The following is an 18,385-nucleotide window of genomic DNA, read 5'->3' as shown; positions in this document are numbered from 1 at the left end:
CACCCGAGACATCGGGCACCAGAACATCATCGTTGTTGGTTGTGGATGAATCTGTTAGACAGTTTTGTATGCCCTTAGCTTCAATCAGAATGATGTACATTATGAGTTTATTGTAAATGAATAAAAATACATATTTGATTCATGTTCCCTTGGTATGTTTCTGTGTAATACCCTTAAACTGGGCACTTAATGAGACTCGTGTTAGTTTAAAATATTCATAGCCAGTGGGTCGGTCTAGGGAGACCTATCCTGATAAGGTTGACATTGTTGTGCCACCAAGTCGGTTGGGGTGGCCTGTCTCAGCTGCCAGGGTGAGACCCTAGACACATACAATGTAGGATTAATTGAATCTTTGAACTGGTCCAGATTTTCAGTATTGCCCTGGACCTTGGAGATTAATGGGCAAAACTGGAAAGTTACACCTGACCCTTAGACTCGATTATGATACTGCACTAGGTGTCAGATTGGGCTATCTTTGATGTACCAATCAGTGAGATCCTTAGCAGGGGTCAAAACTTAGGTATGATGAGACAGTTTGAGAATTCACCTGAGTGGGTGATCATAGTGACATGATCAGCCCCTTTGTCGGACAAAGGTAATGATCGGGGATGCACTCTCACTGATGGAAACTAAGACTGCTGGCATCCGATTTCAATCATTGAGATTTGTTTTGGAAAGAATATTTTATATGAGACATAAAAGTATATATATTATGGTTTCTAAAATGTTTGCAAAAGGTTTTAATTCGCGAGATCCATATAAGCAGAGAGTGCAACATTGTTCCTTGTAGCCGAGGGAGATGTCATCTCTTGTTGGGTAGTGTTTGATAATTATGGGTTGAGAGGTTAAGTGTAAGACCATTGAGGGTAATACCTGATGGGCTAATCTTGCATCTGCCATAGTCCCTGGGTGTTACAAGGTGGCTTGGCCCAGGGACCACTTAGGGTAAGTGTTGGGCTCATAGAGCCCATTTGATGGGTTTCAGGGGGTGCACTGTCCATAGCAGTATATTCGGCCAGGCCTTGTAACAAAGGCTGGGCCGAACCCATGTGGCTGATGTGTAGATCAATGTTTGGGTCCCACACTATACAAGGAAGCCCAATTGGGCAGCAGTTTGAAAGGCTAAGTGAGCATATTACCTTAATGGGCCTAAAGCCCATTTCGAACTGGGTTGATTTGATCAGTTTAAATGAGGGGCGGATCTGAGATTAAATCAGTTGATAGGATTGGGCTTTTGATTCTATCCACTCAGAGAGTCCAAGATCTAAATAAGATTTAGATTTATGAGCCTCCTAATAGGATTAGGAAAGGGCTGATCTAATCTACAGATAAGATAAGGGTTCCCCCTTATCACTTAAAGGGACTTTTAATCCAAATATGATTTGGATCAGCAACTCCTAATGTGGTATCAGAGAAAAAGGTCTCTAGTCTTTAGAGCTGAAATCACGAAAGAAGGATTTTTGTAATATCTGCGAAACTCTTTCTTGCCGCCTCCTTCTTGCTGCCGCTAGACCTCTAGTTCGATCTCCAACTTTGTGGGAGAGATCAAGATTCGATCTTGATATCAGCCATTTGTGAAAGGACTGATTGGAAGCAGTGCTCACATGCCATCTAACTATTCTTATGAAGGATCAGGTTCTTGGAGAACGCTGCTGATTCTTCTCCATCCTGCACTGTGCCATCTTCAGTAGGAGCAGTCTTTGGATCATTCCTTGGGCGTGAACACCTCCATTGAGAGATAATATTTCTCTATATTAGATATACCTCTCTCCTACTTCTTTTGGTTCAGGTCTGGTTCAGTTCATGGTTCAAGATTGGTCATTGAAAATATGATTTTCTAAATAAGGAATTTGAAGTCCAGTTAAAAGGGAGAGAAATTTTTGAAATTCGCCCACCTTATTCTGCAAGTTTTGGGCGTCCATACGATGGATCTCTCATCCCTTTAGTGGTATCAGAGCCATGTTCAAATCTTGAACCAATTTGTTTCAGATCTGAACCTGCGCAAATGGGCAGAAGGCATTCTACCCGATTTGCGCAGATAAATGTTTTGGGAAATTTGTTCCCAAAATTAATGGGCGAATAATCTAAAATTATTTTTACATAAATCTGATTATTGTTTAGAATTGTTCTTTATGATTTTCTTGATTTATGGGTTGTTCGTACAAGAGGAGATCGAATTCTTTATTTGTGCAGGGAACCTACGATTTTGAAGTTTATGGATTATTTTATTACATTTGGTTTGTAAAATAATATTTATTTATTTATTTTTTATTCTGAATATATAGGTATTTGATCTGGTGTAATTATTAATAGAAATTAGGATTTCTATTTATTTTATTTTGGATCGAAGAAGGCGGCGCAGAAAATGAGATTTCGCTGATAGGAGTATTGCAATCTACGATTTATATTTTATTAAACTGCAAACTATGATCTAACCTCTGTTTTGCAGGAAGGATTGTGCGAACAGCCCTGTTAGACGGATTCTTGATCAGTATTTAATTTCAGATTATTTTATTGAATTAAAGTTTTAATTAAAGATCAAACCCTAGACCCATTCGAACCAAGATTGGTTCAAAATTGTTTGGACTAAATTTTCCCACTAATGGGCGTGAGGGATGATAATTAATTAAATAGTTAATTCGGCCTAACCTATAAAGGCCCAGTTTTAAATAGTTAAAATTGCTAAAAGTCCACTTAACACTTAAAGCTATATGGGCCGAACCCATCAATCTTAATTCAACCCATATACGTAGATAATATTAATGGTTAATATTATGGATTTAAAATAGGCTTCAAATGAAATTTACAGATAATTAATTGATTGGATCAATTTATCCTTGCATGTGATGTATGGATGTGTGATGTGCTACGTACATGAGCCATAAGTGCTTGGTCCATGCTCAATCGACAATGGCTCTTGCGCACACCATGACTGAATGCACATCATTGCCATGGTATTCCATTTGGTCATGAGTGACCTCCCTCAGTGGTGGGCCCACACCTCATGGAGAGGTTACGTGTGGGACCCTATCCGATTTGGGCCCACTGAAATCTAACTTTATGAAAGTCAGTGGGAGCCACTTGGGTTTTGACTAAGATCAAACTAGGGCGTAATTCATTGTTCCCTCCAACTAATATGAGTGCATGTGATAGGGAGATTCATATGATGAACTCTCTAAAGGCCTTCCATCATTAGCATGAGGATGAGAGATTTAGTAATGAGGAAACACACCAGAAAATGAGCTATCTATTTGCTGTTGGGCTTGTCTGAGTATTTCATAAGATGATAGGGGCGTCATAGACCGATGTGGGAGGGGCTTCACCAGAAAATGAAAACTCTCTCACAGTATCTTGGCGTTCACGAACATGATGGGTAAGCACTCACTGGACAGAAATGTTTACCTAAAAACGGTTCTGAACCTTGTCTGATAGAAGCCAAAGGGAAAACTCATATGATGAGTGGATATGATCATTCACAGAAAGGTGGTGGGGTTATGCAGCTAAAACAGTTGGATCCATGCACTCTATGTGATTTCCCACATTTCTAGAGACAACTCGTAGTCTCCGTCACTGTGAAATGAGGCAAATCTCAGAGATGAATAAATGGAAATGGAACGTAGATTAAAATCCATATCTATGTAATGAACATGAATCAAATTAGGTTATGAACTGATGTTTGCTCTTTTATCAGAAAATGGCAAACGGACAATTTGCAAAGCTTCTTGATGACAACAAGCTGAAGGACCCAAACTATTCCGACTGGTATAGGAACCTTATGTTGGTCATAACTTCTGAGAAGTTAGAAAAAGTGGCAAAGAATCCTGCCCCGGAGCATCAGGGTGATAGGGCTTTTGAGGCCCGAAGAAGAGACTATCAGGAATGGGAGGAGAAAAACTCCCTTGCCCAGTGTTACATCATTGCCTCCTTGGACAACCCAATATAGAGGCAGTTCGATCATATTGAACTTGCCAAGGATATATTGGATAGTCTTAAGACGATGTATGAAGAGCAAAATCATTTTACTCGACAGAAAGTCTTGAAACAGTTCATGACCACACAGATGTCCAAGGGCCAACAAGTTCACAACCATTGTCTTCGGATGATGGGATACATCAACGAACTAGAGGCTCTTGGATCCGGGCTGGACCTTGGGACCCAGATAGATGCTATCCTTAATTCTTTGCCTCCTTCCTTTAATCCATTCATCATGAACTATAACATGAACAAGTTGAATGTCAGCTTACAAGAGCTCATCAATATGTTGCAAAGAGCTGAAGAACTGATTAAAAATGATGAGCCTATATCTATGCTTGTTGAAGTTTACAAGACAGGCAAGAGAAAGAGAAAGACAAAGAAGCCTCAGAAGAAAAACACTAAGAGCAAGAAACAGAAGAAAGACAAAGCATCTGATGCTTGTCACTTCTGCAATAAGACCAACCACTGGAAAAGGAATTGTCTTGCCTACCTATAATCCAAGAAAGGTAATTTTGAAACTTGTATTATAGAAACCAATCTGTTGGTAGCTTTTGCGTCTTAGTGTATTGACTCCGGGGCTTCAACTCATGCGTATAACTCACTGCAAGGTTCAAGGTAAGCAGAAGGCTGAGTGAAGGAGAAGTCACACTCTACTTGAGAACTTCTGCAACTGTTGCAGCCGCGACCATAGGAACCGTGGAGTTAATTTTTAGAGAATGAATTATTGTACTGAAAGGTTGTCTTTATGTACAAAATTTAAGAAGAAATTTGATCTCTGTCTCAAAACTATGTGCAGATAGTTATTTTATGTTCTTTAGTAATACGATTACTATTAAAAAATATAACAGATTCATCGCATATGGGGAACTGGAGAGCGGTCTCTATGTTCTACATCCTTCTTTAGAAACTAACATAACCGAAACTACGTTGGCTGAAATCTCCAAGAAGAGAGCCTGTGATACAGCTAATCCTATGTGCCTGTGGCATTACCGACTTGGCCACATCGGTGTTGACCGAATCACAAGGTTGGTAAATGATGGTCGTTTGGATTTTCTAACTGTAGAAGATCTTTCCACTTGTGAGTCTTGCATGCAAGGCAAGATGACGAAACGACCATTTAACGGTAAGCTTGAAAGATGTACAAGCACACTTGACCTTATACATACTGATGTATGTGGTCCCCTGAGTGTTAGGACATGGAATCAACACGTGTATTTCATCACATTCACCTATGATTTTTCACGGTATGGTTATGTGTACCTAATGAGACATAAGTCTGAATTCTTTGAAAAGTTCAAAGAGTTCAGACAAGAGGTTGAGAAACAGTTAGGGAGAAAAATTATAGCCCTTCGATCAGATCGATGTGGCGAGTATCTCTCTGATGAATTCATGGACTACTTAAAGGACAATGGGATAATATCACAGTTAGCTCCTCCTACTACACCACAACTTAACGGTATTTCAGAGAGGAGGAATAGAACCTAATTGGATATAGTCCGGTCACTTATCATACACTCAGAGTTACCCACATCCTTTTGAGGTTACGTATTAGAGACTGCGATTTACGTGTTGAATCTGGTTCCAATCAAATCGGTTTCGAACACTCCATATGAACTTTGGACAAAAAAGAAATCAAGTGTCAGACACTTGAAGATTTGGGGTTGTCTAGCACATGTTAAAAGAACAAGTGCAGACAAGTTGGAATCTAAGACCAATCATTGCCTATTTGTAGGCTACTCAAAAGGCTCTATGGGTTACCTATTCTATGATCCAAGTGAGCAGAATGTGTTCTGCAGCCGAAATGCACAATTCTTGGAAACTGATTATATCCTGGACACCCATCGTCAGGAAATAGTTCTTGATGAGGAGAGCTTAGGAGTAGTGGAAGATGTCTCACAAGTTCCAGGTAGTGACCAACATAGAAAATCCACTCGGGCATCTAGGCCACCAGTTCGTTATGGTTATGACCAGGATAGTTACCTGGTGGAAACCTTGACTAGTGAGGAGGATCCCGTGACTTACGCGGAAGCTATGTTGTGCATAGATTCTCAGAAGTGGGTGGAGGCCATTAGAGCAGAGATGGACTCAATGGAGACCAATGGAGTTTGGACTCTGGTAGATCCGCCCTCCGGGGTAAAAGCAATCGGTTACAAATGGATTAACAAGAGGAAGAAAGGCCTCGATGGTAGGGTTGGGACCTTCAAAACTCGTCTGGTGGCAAAAGGGTACACTTAGAAAGAGGGCATCGATTATGAGGAAACCTTTTTGCCTGTGGCCATGCTTAAATCCATTAGGATCCTACTATCTGTAGCAGCATACCATAATTATGAGATTTGGCAGATGGATGTCAAAACTGCATTCATGAATGGAGATCTTACTAAAGATATCTATATGCAGCAACCGTAAGGCTTCATTGCTATAGGTCAAGAAAACATGGTATGTAAACTTAATAGATCCATTTATGGACTTAAGCAATCTTCTAGAAGTTGGAACATCCATTTAGACTCTGTTGTCAAATCGATTGACTTCAAGCAGAATCCAGATGAACCTTGTATCTATAGGAAGTACAGTGGAGATAATGTTACCTTCTTGGTTCTGTATGTAGATGGCATTCTACTAATTGTGAATGATATAGGAATGTTAATTACGGTGAAAGTATGACTTTTACAACAATTCTCCATTAAAGATCTTGGAGATGCCTTCTATATATTAGGCCTTCTATATATTAGATCGAAGCGGATAATATGATTATCCCAATCTGTTTACATTGACAAAATAATCAAAAGATATAGCATGAAAAACTCCAAGAAAGGAAATGTGATTTTCAGGCATGGAGTCACTCTCACCAAGAAGATGTCTCCCGAGACTTCTGAGAAGATTGATGGCATGAAAGACGTTCCCTATGCCTATGTTGTAGGGAGCATCATGTATGCCATGCCATGCACTCATCCTGACATTGCTCAGGTAGTGAGGTAAGCAGATTCCAGGCCAACCCAGGGCAAGAGCACTCGACAGCTGTGAAAAATATACTTGAGTACCTTTGAAGGACAAAAGAGTTTTGTCTAGTATTTGACGGTAGATCACTACAGATCCAAGGGTATACAGATGCCGATTTTCAGTCAGATACAGATGATAGAAAGTCTACATCTGGATATGTTTTCACGATACAATCGTGTGTTATTTATTGAAAAAACAGCAAAAAAGGATCCACTGTAGACTCCACGACCGAGGCCGAATACATTGCCGCAAGTGAGGCTGCCAAAGAAACCGTGTGGATGAAGAAGTTCGTTCACGAGTTGAGAGTAGTTCTGTCCAGCACATCACCCATCCTGTTGTTGTGTGGCATTAATGGAGTCATTGCTCAGGCTAAGGAGCCACGAATCCACTCGAAATCGAAGCACATCGAGAGGAAATACCACGTACTACGGGAGATTGTTCGTAGAGGGGATGTCCTAATTCAGAAGGTAGCGTCAGCGGAAAATGTAGCAGACCCATTGACAAAACCACTATCACAGAAAGCGTTTGAGAAACACGTGTAAAACATGAGACTCCGGCTTGTACCTGATTGAACCTAAGTGCAAGTAGGAGCTGTTAGACAGTTTTGTATGCCCTTAACTTCAATTAGAATGATGTACATTATGAGTTTATTGTAAATAAATAAAAGTGCATATTTGATTCATGTTCCCTTTTTGAAGTCGCCCACCTTATTCCACAAGTTTTGGGCGTTCATACGATGGATCTCTTATCCCTTCAGAATATCCCCGGAAGCATTGCTAATCGCATCGACGGACGAGGACTCCACAGAAAACTTTCTTTTGGCATCCTCACATTGCGTACTGACAAATCCGGTCTACTCCTAGGACACAGACACGTGGCCAGATGCCTGAAGAGGGGCGTGGGGGGCTGCATTACCCATGGAGCTCATCACATCACTGCCTCCGTCTCCAACCATCATGGGTTCAACCATGGGGGGCTGCATTGTCCTCAATTCCTCAGCTAGACGTGGAAAGAAGGGTGTGTCCTGCTCCCCAATAGGAATCTCGGATAAGAGGACCTGCAATAAGGACATACCCAAACAGTCAGAATACCAAGACTAGTCATGAGCCGACGAAATTTTTAAATACTCCTTATAATGAAAATGAAAGACGGTTTCACAGTTAGTTCTTGCAATGCATAATAGACATAGAAAACCACAACTACGATACAAGTCTAACACACTCGCCAAACCTATCCTGACCAAGGGCATTGCTGGAACTTGCGCTGACTGTTTTGCATGAACCGCTTCAACGCCTGTGACGGTTGATCACCTTCATTCTCAACAGGCTGTGACGGAGCCACAGGACGAGCAAAGTTAGCACAATTTCGTTTAATCATAGACCAGAGATCACCACAACACACAACTTAAAAGGAGCTTACCGAATTGTCATCCTTGAAGCTTCACTTCGGTTGACGAGGAACCCTCTTTTTCAATCACCTGCTTGAAAATTGAATTATGGTGCCACTGGGAGATGGTGGCGCAACCGCAAGTTCTGCAGGCTTCACGACCGGAAATACACCCTCGATAGGATTGTCGTCAGGACATCTCGGCCATCTGTAAATCCACCCATGGTGGTCGAGGCTAGAGACCCCTGACCACCCTCACAAACCTATGATGAAACCATAACCGAGGGTTGTGGTACACTGTCAGGATAAAAAGAGCGGGGCACCCTCGCAAACCTAACCCTCTTCACTGGAGGAGCATGGCTACATTCCGCCTCATCGGCAGTCGGTCGCTTCCTGGCACGCTTGGACGGCGACCACTTTTGCGGACTGGCCCAGCATGAACTACATTCCCTCTCTGGCAAGCAGCATGACCTATGGGAGGGGCTGATACATGGTGGGGGTGTGGGTTCGTACACAACAACTCCCGGAACCCCACGAGCAGTGAGCAGAGGTATGACAAATGGAGAGGTTTAAACACCTGCACTCTACTGTACCCAACCACCAGAAACTGAGTACACCCGGGGAAGGCTCGGTTGTGACGCCAGACTCAGAACACATCCTTGCTGGAAGCCCTAAAAAATTGGGCATCTATGTCATTGTACCCAAATTTTTGGAGCACCCGATCCGGACGATAGACGGAGAGCTGCGATTCACATGAGCGATCCAAATAACCAATAACACTAGGCCATAAAATTAATCGCGCCATTCTCATAGCAGCGCTTCCCATGTCAAGGGCACATTGGTTGTCCCTAGCTTCGGGGACAGGCACGCCAACACAGAATGGCACAACATGACGGACTGTGCAAGCATATGGCTTCCATATGTAACCGTCCAAAGAGGCCAACTTCATATTCATCTCACTCATATTAAGGTTTTTGTGCCTTTTTGCTTGAAGCCACCGTTTCCCCCTACATACCTCCAAAACTTTTTCCTCCGACTCATCACCGTTGAGAGTAGCAATGTGCAGACAGAGAGGACGAAGAATCTGCGGCTTCACGCTGAGCTCAAACCGCTCACAGATAAACGACACGAAAATGTAGCTCACGCACCTCTTGCAACTGGGGTCATTAAGCTGCTGTACAACGTCTTTCAGGTGTTCGTATAAATACCTGAGAAACATCAACGCCAATGGAAGTTGATACCCGCTAGCAGCAAGGACGTCTAGGGGGATTAGAATGGTGCAGAGACCATAATTTGGCATTCTTGGGAACAGGAAACGTGAGGCTACATAGAGGACATAGGTGGCAAGGTGACACTGAAAGCCCACACCTCGTACCAATAAGCTCTTCACATAACCCCTTCAACTCTGAGGGGATGAAGACCATAATTTGGCATTCTCTGCCGCCGCGACACTCAAACCAGTACGCCATCCATTGATCTAGTGGCATTTTACGCCGCGAAGTGGATTGGTCCACCAATGCCTTGTAGGGGAAACCTCCCCAATAAATTCTTCACATAACCCCTTCAACTCTAAGGGGATGGAGTCGACGTGCTGTAAGTGTTGTGTAGACACCGCACCCCCAACTGGCAGCGCCAGCAATTGCACCACATCCTCCACTGTGATGGTAAATTCGCCAAACGCACCGACGAAGGTATAGATGCGTGAACACCAGTGTTTCAGAAGGTGCCCTACATACTTAACGCCTTCTCGACCCTGGAGATCGGTGTAGCAATCCACGAACCTTGGGAGCCTGGCATCTTGAAGCATGCGGCAATACAAAGGATCGGTCCAAGGCTCTCGGCAGTTGTAAGACATGGTAGCCTCTGTATTATCGCAGAGCACATCAATTTCATACTGGCGATGACATCGTAAGAGTCATCTTTGCCCCAGGACATAGGCACAGGAAGCTAGAAACCCCTCCCACCATCAACGACCGTAGCTGCCTCTCTCTCTACTAACAACAACATGGTGTCGACTTGCCTGACGAAATCGGCAAAGAAGGAGTCCGGCTTTCTCTGCCGAGCAGCCATGGAGACAGACTGACCCACTTCGCAACAGGGGAATAGGGAATAGAGGAAAAGTCTGTTTTCTCTCTCCTTTTGAATGACCCAGGATCGAACTATGGAGACGATAGCAACAACCAAAGAAGGATCAAGAACATTCCACCTTCCCTGTTTTATGTTTTATGGTACCTCCCAACTTCCGCACGTGCAGAATACTAAATGGCGCCGGAGAAGATGACAGACATCTGCGCAACACCCAAAATGATAATTAACGAATTAGTAAACTCGTGAAATTACCAAAAACCCTCTCCGAAGCAGGACTAGTGAGTGCATTTAATTCAAATGCATTGCCATGTCAGTAACCGTCGTCAGATCATATCAAATATTGAATTAGGCCAACACGTGTGACTGAACCGCAAGGCTTTCAGAATAGCAGTCAGCAGTTTATCACTAACAGGCGCCGCATGGATGTTTTGACAAAAAACAACCCTCCTGTCCCAATTGAATATCACACACCGACACCCAATCAGATTGCATACCCTTGACAAGGAGATGCACACAGCACTGATTTGGCCGTGACACATGGAAGTTCATCACTTACTCGTTAGCTCCCTCTCGATATGCTGATAGTCCGATAAGGACTGATAGCACAGATCGGCTAGCGAAGCCACTAGAACAATAATGGATTCATCATGTGTCAGAGCCAACCACAAACCACTCACGGAAGGTGTACACAGAACATGAACGATCATATGTCAAGCACACTAAAATACAAAACACATTCTTTGATTTCATTCGAAATTGGTTTACATCGTCAAAACAAAAAAAAAAACATAGTACAATATTTACAGGGCAGTCCACTTTTCCCGTATTGCTTCTATGTCCCGAAGCAGAGGTTCCCGAGCCTCATACGCTGTAAACTCGCCTATCTCCGCCTCGCATTCTGCCATCATGCGACGTTGTTTTGCACACTATGCCTCAAGGTTCGTGAGACTCCTTGTCACTTCAGCTAGCCTTGCTTTTACGGCCTCCCCATGACGGATCCACCCTCCAAAATACGTGTACTAGTTGAACATACCACAGAGAAACTCTCGCGAGTCCTCAACCACTGCGCGAGGACATGCCATGAAATTTGATCATGAGGCAGGTTCATGACCTCGGACATCACAGTCGCCAGATTATTCAGCACGGGATGGACGATGACGGAGGGTAGCTCGATTGGGGGCCAGCCAACCAAATTGAACAATCGCCTATGCAAAACTCATAATTTCTCGCATAACTATTAATTTGTCTCCCGGACGAACATCTCGACTAGGAGACCCGTCGACAACTTTGTACCCCAAAGGGGCTATCGCATTTTCCTCATAGTATTGCATAAGTAATTGACGAACCATGGCATACTCTAGAGACAGAGCTGACCTCGGCAGAGACAGTGAATTAGAGGCCATGGACTCATTGACAATTAGTTGTGCTTTGTTTTGATTAAAAGCCATCCTCACCTGTGAAGTGTAAAAAGGAAAAGCATGTCCAAGCCGAGAGGATGGACCAGACACAGACAATGTCACAAAACAGGACACAACGCACCCTTTTATAAATAGCCTATGACCCAACAAGAGGGAATTGAACAGGCACACCCAGATGGATCGTCGCGGATGATATGGTAATACAGCTCATTAATATGACCCAAAAGGAGACAGGATGCCGCACAACACTTACCGAAATTTAATTAAGCACTTAATGCCGTCGTTTAAACTTTAGAAACCTAAATGGCACACGTGGCACTTCTCACATCCCATTGTGAGATATGACGATTGCGATAGCAGCTTAGCCACTAGATACTTCCTGGGTTCATAGTCAAACGTCTCCCTTCAAAACTATGACCCTCGATGTCTTTTGGTGATTTCCTTCCTGACAACAGTCAAGAGGGGGCTAGAATACACGAGTAACAAGCAACATTTATTGCCACCAGAAATCAAATCACGAAAAGATAGGGGGGCTAAACCTTGCACCATAATGAAGCTCCAAGCACGATCACAGGGAGCATGCAATTTACACAAAACCCCAAAACAAGTAGAAATACTAGACCCAAATACAGAAGGACATAAAAGACAATATGCTTATGCTTATCGACAAGTTCCCACTAACCGATAAGCATGGGGGCTAATGTAGGTATGTATAACTCACTTGGACCCTAAAGAGTATTTAAACACTAAGAATAACACAACGGAAACACTTCAAGTAGCCTACAGTCAACCCCCCACGTTGCGATAAACTTACGGTTCATCGTCACTGCCACGATGAACCCGTAACATGTTAAGTAGAACTGCGATAAATCTGCGGACCATCAAGTCTGATGAGTACCTGAATCGGAACAAGCTTTAGAGAGATTCACCCAAAAGGCCCAAGTGCACTTAAGTATCCAATGAAGTTACACCCATCGTGACGTGATGAATCCACATTTGTGAACCCGCTTCGAATGACAGGTCGGGGCGAGCAATAGGCTAGGCCAAGACCACGACGAGGCCTACAGGTGTCCAGACACACGCAAGCTCTTGGTAGAAAAGCACTCCGTGAATCGCCATAGGGCATTGACGAATACCACCCTTCAAATAGTGGCTCATCTTTGCCACGTAGGACTAGTTGTGTTGCATAAAAAAGTAGTAGCACACGTGAGTAATGAGAGATCTTAAGGATAAGGAAAGCCAACCCTTGGGAAGATCCTCATGATACACATAGTGAAACTAATACCGCACTTCAAAAAGGTAGCAACACACGTGAGTAATGAGAGATCTTAAGGAGAAGTAAAGCCAACCCTTGGGAAGATCCTCATGATACACATGGAAAAACCCTAGTAGTGTATCCAGTGATTTCCAGCGAACAATATACTCCCTTCCCCGATACAGAGTGAAGATCCTCATCTCCTACCTTTTAGGATCTCAGGATCTTATTCATAAATAGAGGGTCCTCCTCATGTTAAACATCATCGAATCTCAAGCTTTCTGCTATTGATACCCTAGAATTCCTGCAACCCTCTAATTTTTTCCAAATCCCATACCAAAAAGGCCTTCGCTCCCCTTGGAGGCTCTCCTTCGTCTTTCAAAGAGATCACCCTTCAAATTAGCCTTACACCTCAGTCCTACACTGCCGATCCTTCTGTGAACTGGTCCAAGGTGGTTTGGAATGTTTTAGTGCCAACCAAGATAAGTTACTTTATCTAGAAACTTATGATTGGGAAGGTTGGTGTGGATGCTGATATTAAAGGGCTGGTAATTCCATTGGTGTCCAGATGTGTGTGCTATCGTGACCCTTCAAAAGAAGACACTAACCATTTGTTGGTGCATGGCTATTTAGCTCGAAAAGTGTAGTTCTTCTTCAACAGAATTTTAGGGTTGCCTTTCAGGGGGAATGAGAGTATTAAGGAGCTTCTCTCCAGATGGTTTTTAGCAGCCTCGACTAGGAATCAATGGGCATTTGTGGTGGGGCTGATTGCTTGCTTTGCTGTTTGGGAGTTATGGAAAGAGAGAAATAGGTGCAAGATGGAAAATAAATTCAGATGCTCAAAGTCGGTGATTTGGGTGGTAGTGCAGTGACTTCATGAGGTTTCTTCTTCTTTAATTTTGACCCATAAGGTGAACTACATCCAGCAGCCATCCTTGCAAGGTTTGGGGCTGCGGATCCAACCGATCAAAGGAAGGAACATTAAAGTAGTGCACTTGATGGCGGTTTTGGAAGACTTTCTGAAACTTAATGTTGATGATGCTTTTAGAGGAAACCCAAGCCCATGAGGAGGAGGGGGTATTATTAGAAATTGAAGGAATGCTTATGTTTGTGCCTTTTCTAACACTTATGGTACTAAAACTAATTTAGTTGCAGAGGGTGTGGCCTTGCTGGATGGTTTAAACCTTGCCATTGCTTTAAGTTTAAATAAGATTATGGTGGAGTTGGATTCCAAAATATTGATTGATATTCTTAACGGAGATTGTACAGCCCCTTGGAAGCTTTGGTTTTGGTTGCCTCTAGTATATGAGCTTAGGAGTAGACTGGATTTCTTTTGTGTACATATTTATAGAGAGGCTAACCAACCGACGGATTCTCTTGCAAAGCTTGGTTGCTTAACTTCTTAGAAAATTGTTTATAACTGCACATAAATTCTTCATTCCCATGTCCAAAACTTGGTTACCGTAGATGGTCTAGGTCTTCATTTTCTGTGTATTCTTTGAATATAGGTTTCTGAGACACCTGATGTTTATATGAACCGGGTTTCTTCTGTATAGTTTTGAGGGGCAAGGCCTCACGTCCCCCCCCCCCCCCCTCCAAGGTTTTTTGCATATGAATAAAATTGCAGTGGCCACCTATCCATTGGGAGTAAATTTTGGGGTTAAAAAATGTTATTTTTAAATTAATTACCAAAATTATGGTAAATAGAATCAAACAATTCTTGGAGAAATTAGTGTCCATTTGGTTCACATTTAGAAATCGGAATCAAAATCCTTTGGAATTGGAATTGGAATGGTCTATTCCCACAGTCTACTTGGTTTAGATAAGAACGGGAATGAGAATTAGAAACAATAGGAATGAGATTTCATTCCCAAGGGAGGGGCAAGGAATGGTGCCATTCCAGCAGAATCGGAATGGGATTTTGATTCCACCCAATCAAATAGTTGTAATTGGAATGTATTTTGATTCCGATTCCAAACACCTATTCCTGCCAACCAAATGAGGCATTCTCTCCATTTCAATGTGCCTTTATTCCAAATAGGTAGATGAATGATAATATTCAGATTGCTTATGAAATGATCCATACCATGAGAGAAAGAGAAGAAAAAAATATGGATTTCATGAGAGATGGATTAGATGGGTCATGAAATGTATTGAAACAGTGTCTTTCCAAATTTTGGTAAATGCTTCCCCTTCTAGGGAGTTCAATCCGTCTAGAGGAATCAGGCAAGGCAACCCTCTATTTCCCTATATTTTTATTTTGTGTGTAGAAGCTTTAGCTAGGAAGCTTGAAAAAGAATCTTTAATTCATAGCAGTCCCATTGGGGTTAGAACAACTAGCGGAAGTCCAAAAATCGCAATTCTTTAGTTTGCAGGTGATTGCCTCATTTTTGTAGAACCAACAATTCCTGCAACTCCTTCTTGTCTTGAAAATTAGAGAAATTTTAATCAATTTTGCAAGTACTTCTAGTCAAAGTCCTAACTTGAATAAGTCAATGATTCAGTTTTCCAAAAACATTACAAATAGATTCCAAAAAATTCTAGACCGAATTTTAAAGATTTTGATCCAAACAAGTTTAAATACTTATTTAGGGGCTCTAATATTAAATTCGAGGGTTACTAAAAGTACTTTTCAATATGTGAAGGACAAGGTTCAAAAGAAACTTGCGGAGTGAAAAAATAATTCTCTTTTTGGTTGGTAGGTTAACTCTCCTAAATTCTACCACCTATGTGGTGCCTCAGTTTATAATGAGATCTTTCAAACTTCCCCACAACATTATAGAAGACATTGATAGGGCTTAGAGAAGTTTCCAATGGACTAATTCAAATGATAAAAACCTATTCATTTACTAGGTTGGAAGAAAGTGTGATCTCCAAAGAGTTGGGAAGGGCTTGGTATTAGGAACCTCCATTGGGTCAATGAAGCTAACTTAGAAAAATTGGGTTGGAAAATTTTGAAGGAGGAGAATAACCTATGGGTCAAAGTGGCAAGTAGAAAGTACCTAAGAAAAGAGAACTTATGGAGTGAAAAGATTAAGAAAGGAATATCTTGGGCTTAGTCAAATAAAATAAATGGAGGAAAGCTTCATGGAGGCAGGTTGATGGAGAAGAAATCTGAAAGTTGAAGCTAAGGACTTCTTGTTTGAGGGAGAGAAAGGTAGAGGAAAGCTGAGTTTGAAGATAAGGGAAGCAAGGAGGGCTATGGTTCTATTGACTAGGAGAGAAGTAGTGGAATGGTTGTAGAAGTTTGTGGAAGGGGCAAGGCTGAAAGGTAAGCAAAACAACATGCAAGAGATTGCAGTTGATGAAGGTAAGAAATATTTAGTTCAAAGCAGAAAGAATGCAAAGGTTTGCTACATAGCTCTGGCTGAGTTTTTTGGTGGAGGAAAGAAACAACTGGTTTGTTTCCTAGCAAGAAGACAAAGTCAAGGCTGGAGGGAAGTGAGTAGTGTGCTTGGGGAATTTTTGCTCCATGGAGTAAAAGTAACAAGGGAGTCTAGGGAGGGAAGAAGGGGTGTATCAGAGGTCTAGTATGTCTGGAAACATGGATCAAGAGCCAGTGGTTGTAGCAAAAGCCAATGGATAGTGCAGGGTGATGGAACATTCAAAGAAGTAAAAATGGATTAGTAAGTTCATAATAAAGGTAGGGTTGCAATCTGTTGATTGGAGGAGAGTTGCAGATTACTTGTTCTTGAATCTGAAGCTAAAGAGTGAGTTTATTCTAACTCCCTTTGATAAATGTAAAGCTCTAGTTTATTTTGGGGAGATCAGAGTGGACTTCTCAACAGTTGATTTTCAGTTTGATCTAGGAACTATTACAATCTTTAGATGGAATCCTCTCTCTAATGCCAAAAACTTTTCTATTGAAGATGGGGGTTTTGGTACTGATAATCGGATTGCCTTTCCATCTTTGGAGGCAAGAAGTAGAGATGCCATTGCACTGATGTGCGGAGGGAGACTAGTTGGTGCTTATTGGGGAGACCTCCATTTTGTGGCTATTCTCCTGAGCGGAGTGAGGCTAGAAGATATACCAAGGAAGGTGAAAATAAGAGTGGAGGGTGTTTTCATTTCAGTTCGACTGGCTTCCTCCATTGAAGCAGGCTTGTGGAAGGAAGCTAGAATAGAGGGAGGTGAGGAGTTTGAGGAAGAAGCTATACGTGGAAGAAGAAAATTGGAGGGTTCAAAAAAGATTGGAAGTTATACTAAAATGGGCCAACAGCTTCTGGGGAGCCAAAAAGACTTGGGGCATATGGAAAGTTAGAGGCTTAAAACACAAGAAATCCCTCTAACGCGTAGCAGAACCTTTGCACAGGTGGTTGGGAACATTGCCACGACAAACTTTAATGTTGAAGAGGGGAGTAAAGAGGAGATAAGTGTTAAAAAGCAAGTTGAAGTAAGAAACAAGGTGGTTGAATTGGGAGTTGAGGTGGGTTGAATTAGTGGGCTAAGTAGTATTGTGGGATCAATTAATAGCACTAAACCCATGGACCTAGTGGGATCAATTAATTCTCTTGGGCCCAACTTTAAGCCCATAGCTAATAAGGATAAGGTTTAAGTCACATGCTCACTTAAAACAACACGTGATTGGAGTTGGGGGAGGGGGGGGGCTCAGTCACATGCTCCCTTAAATCTTCATGTGAATGAAGTTGGGGGGGGGGATCAGTTGATAGACAATTTTAATCTTCTATCTTCTTCCTCCTTGAGTTCCTTAGCTCGAGTTCAGAAACTGGTGTACAGTGCGCATTCTAGTAGCTCTTTTCAGTGGATCCCAACTAAGAGTTTGAATCGGTTGTCGCTTGAGAGGCGGAATCTTAGATGCACCAAGCGCATTGATTTAGAAAATATAGATTCTGCAATTTGGCTTGGAGATGAAAGCAACAGTGACAATGACTATGAATCAAATGAAGCCTCGAGTTTGGGTAGCCTCAATTTGCAAGGTAAACAAAATCTGATTGAAACAGGGAGCCTAAATACGGAGGTGTTGAACTTAGAAGAAGGGGCTACTGCAGATTTTCCCAAGGAAGAACAAAGGGTAGTGTAGGTGGGATGTGGTTAGTGTTAGACAATTTTGTATGCCCTTAGCTTCAATCAAAATGATGTACTTTATGAGTTTATTGTAAATGAATAAAAGTGCATATTTGATTCATGTTCCCTTGGTATGTTTCTGTGTAATACCCTTAAACTGGACACTTAATGAGCCTCATGTTACAGCCAGTGGGTCGGTCTGGCGAGACCTATCCTGACAAGGTTGACACTGTGGTGCCAG

The 18,385-nt window shown here is 42.2% G+C and overlaps 1 long non-coding RNA gene across 2 annotated transcripts; it reads right to left on the bottom strand.

Moving 5' to 3' along the window:
- Positions 1-7,000: 7,000 nt before the first annotated feature.
- On the bottom strand, positions 7,001-10,551 carry LOC148852854 (uncharacterized). Of its 2 annotated transcripts, none has more exons than XR_016098981.1 (4): positions 8,392-10,551; positions 8,203-8,298; positions 7,679-8,029; positions 7,001-7,546 (listed from the first exon to the last, which is right to left on the bottom strand). It is a non-coding gene; the product is annotated as an uncharacterized LOC148852854 (long non-coding RNA). The 2 variants fall into 2 exon arrangements; XR_016098982.1 differs by having other exon boundaries at positions 8,213-8,298.
- Between the last annotated feature and the right edge of the window lie 7,834 nt (positions 10,552-18,385).

Source organism: Nelumbo lutea, chromosome 5 (assembly GCF_056320005.1).
Source record: "Nelumbo lutea isolate HS-2025 chromosome 5, American lotus-T2T, whole genome shotgun sequence".
Taxonomy (NCBI): domain Eukaryota; kingdom Viridiplantae; phylum Streptophyta; class Magnoliopsida; order Proteales; family Nelumbonaceae; genus Nelumbo; species Nelumbo lutea.
The sequence above is the reverse complement of the archived record's forward strand: the minus strand, read 5'-3'. Positions and strand labels throughout refer to the sequence as shown.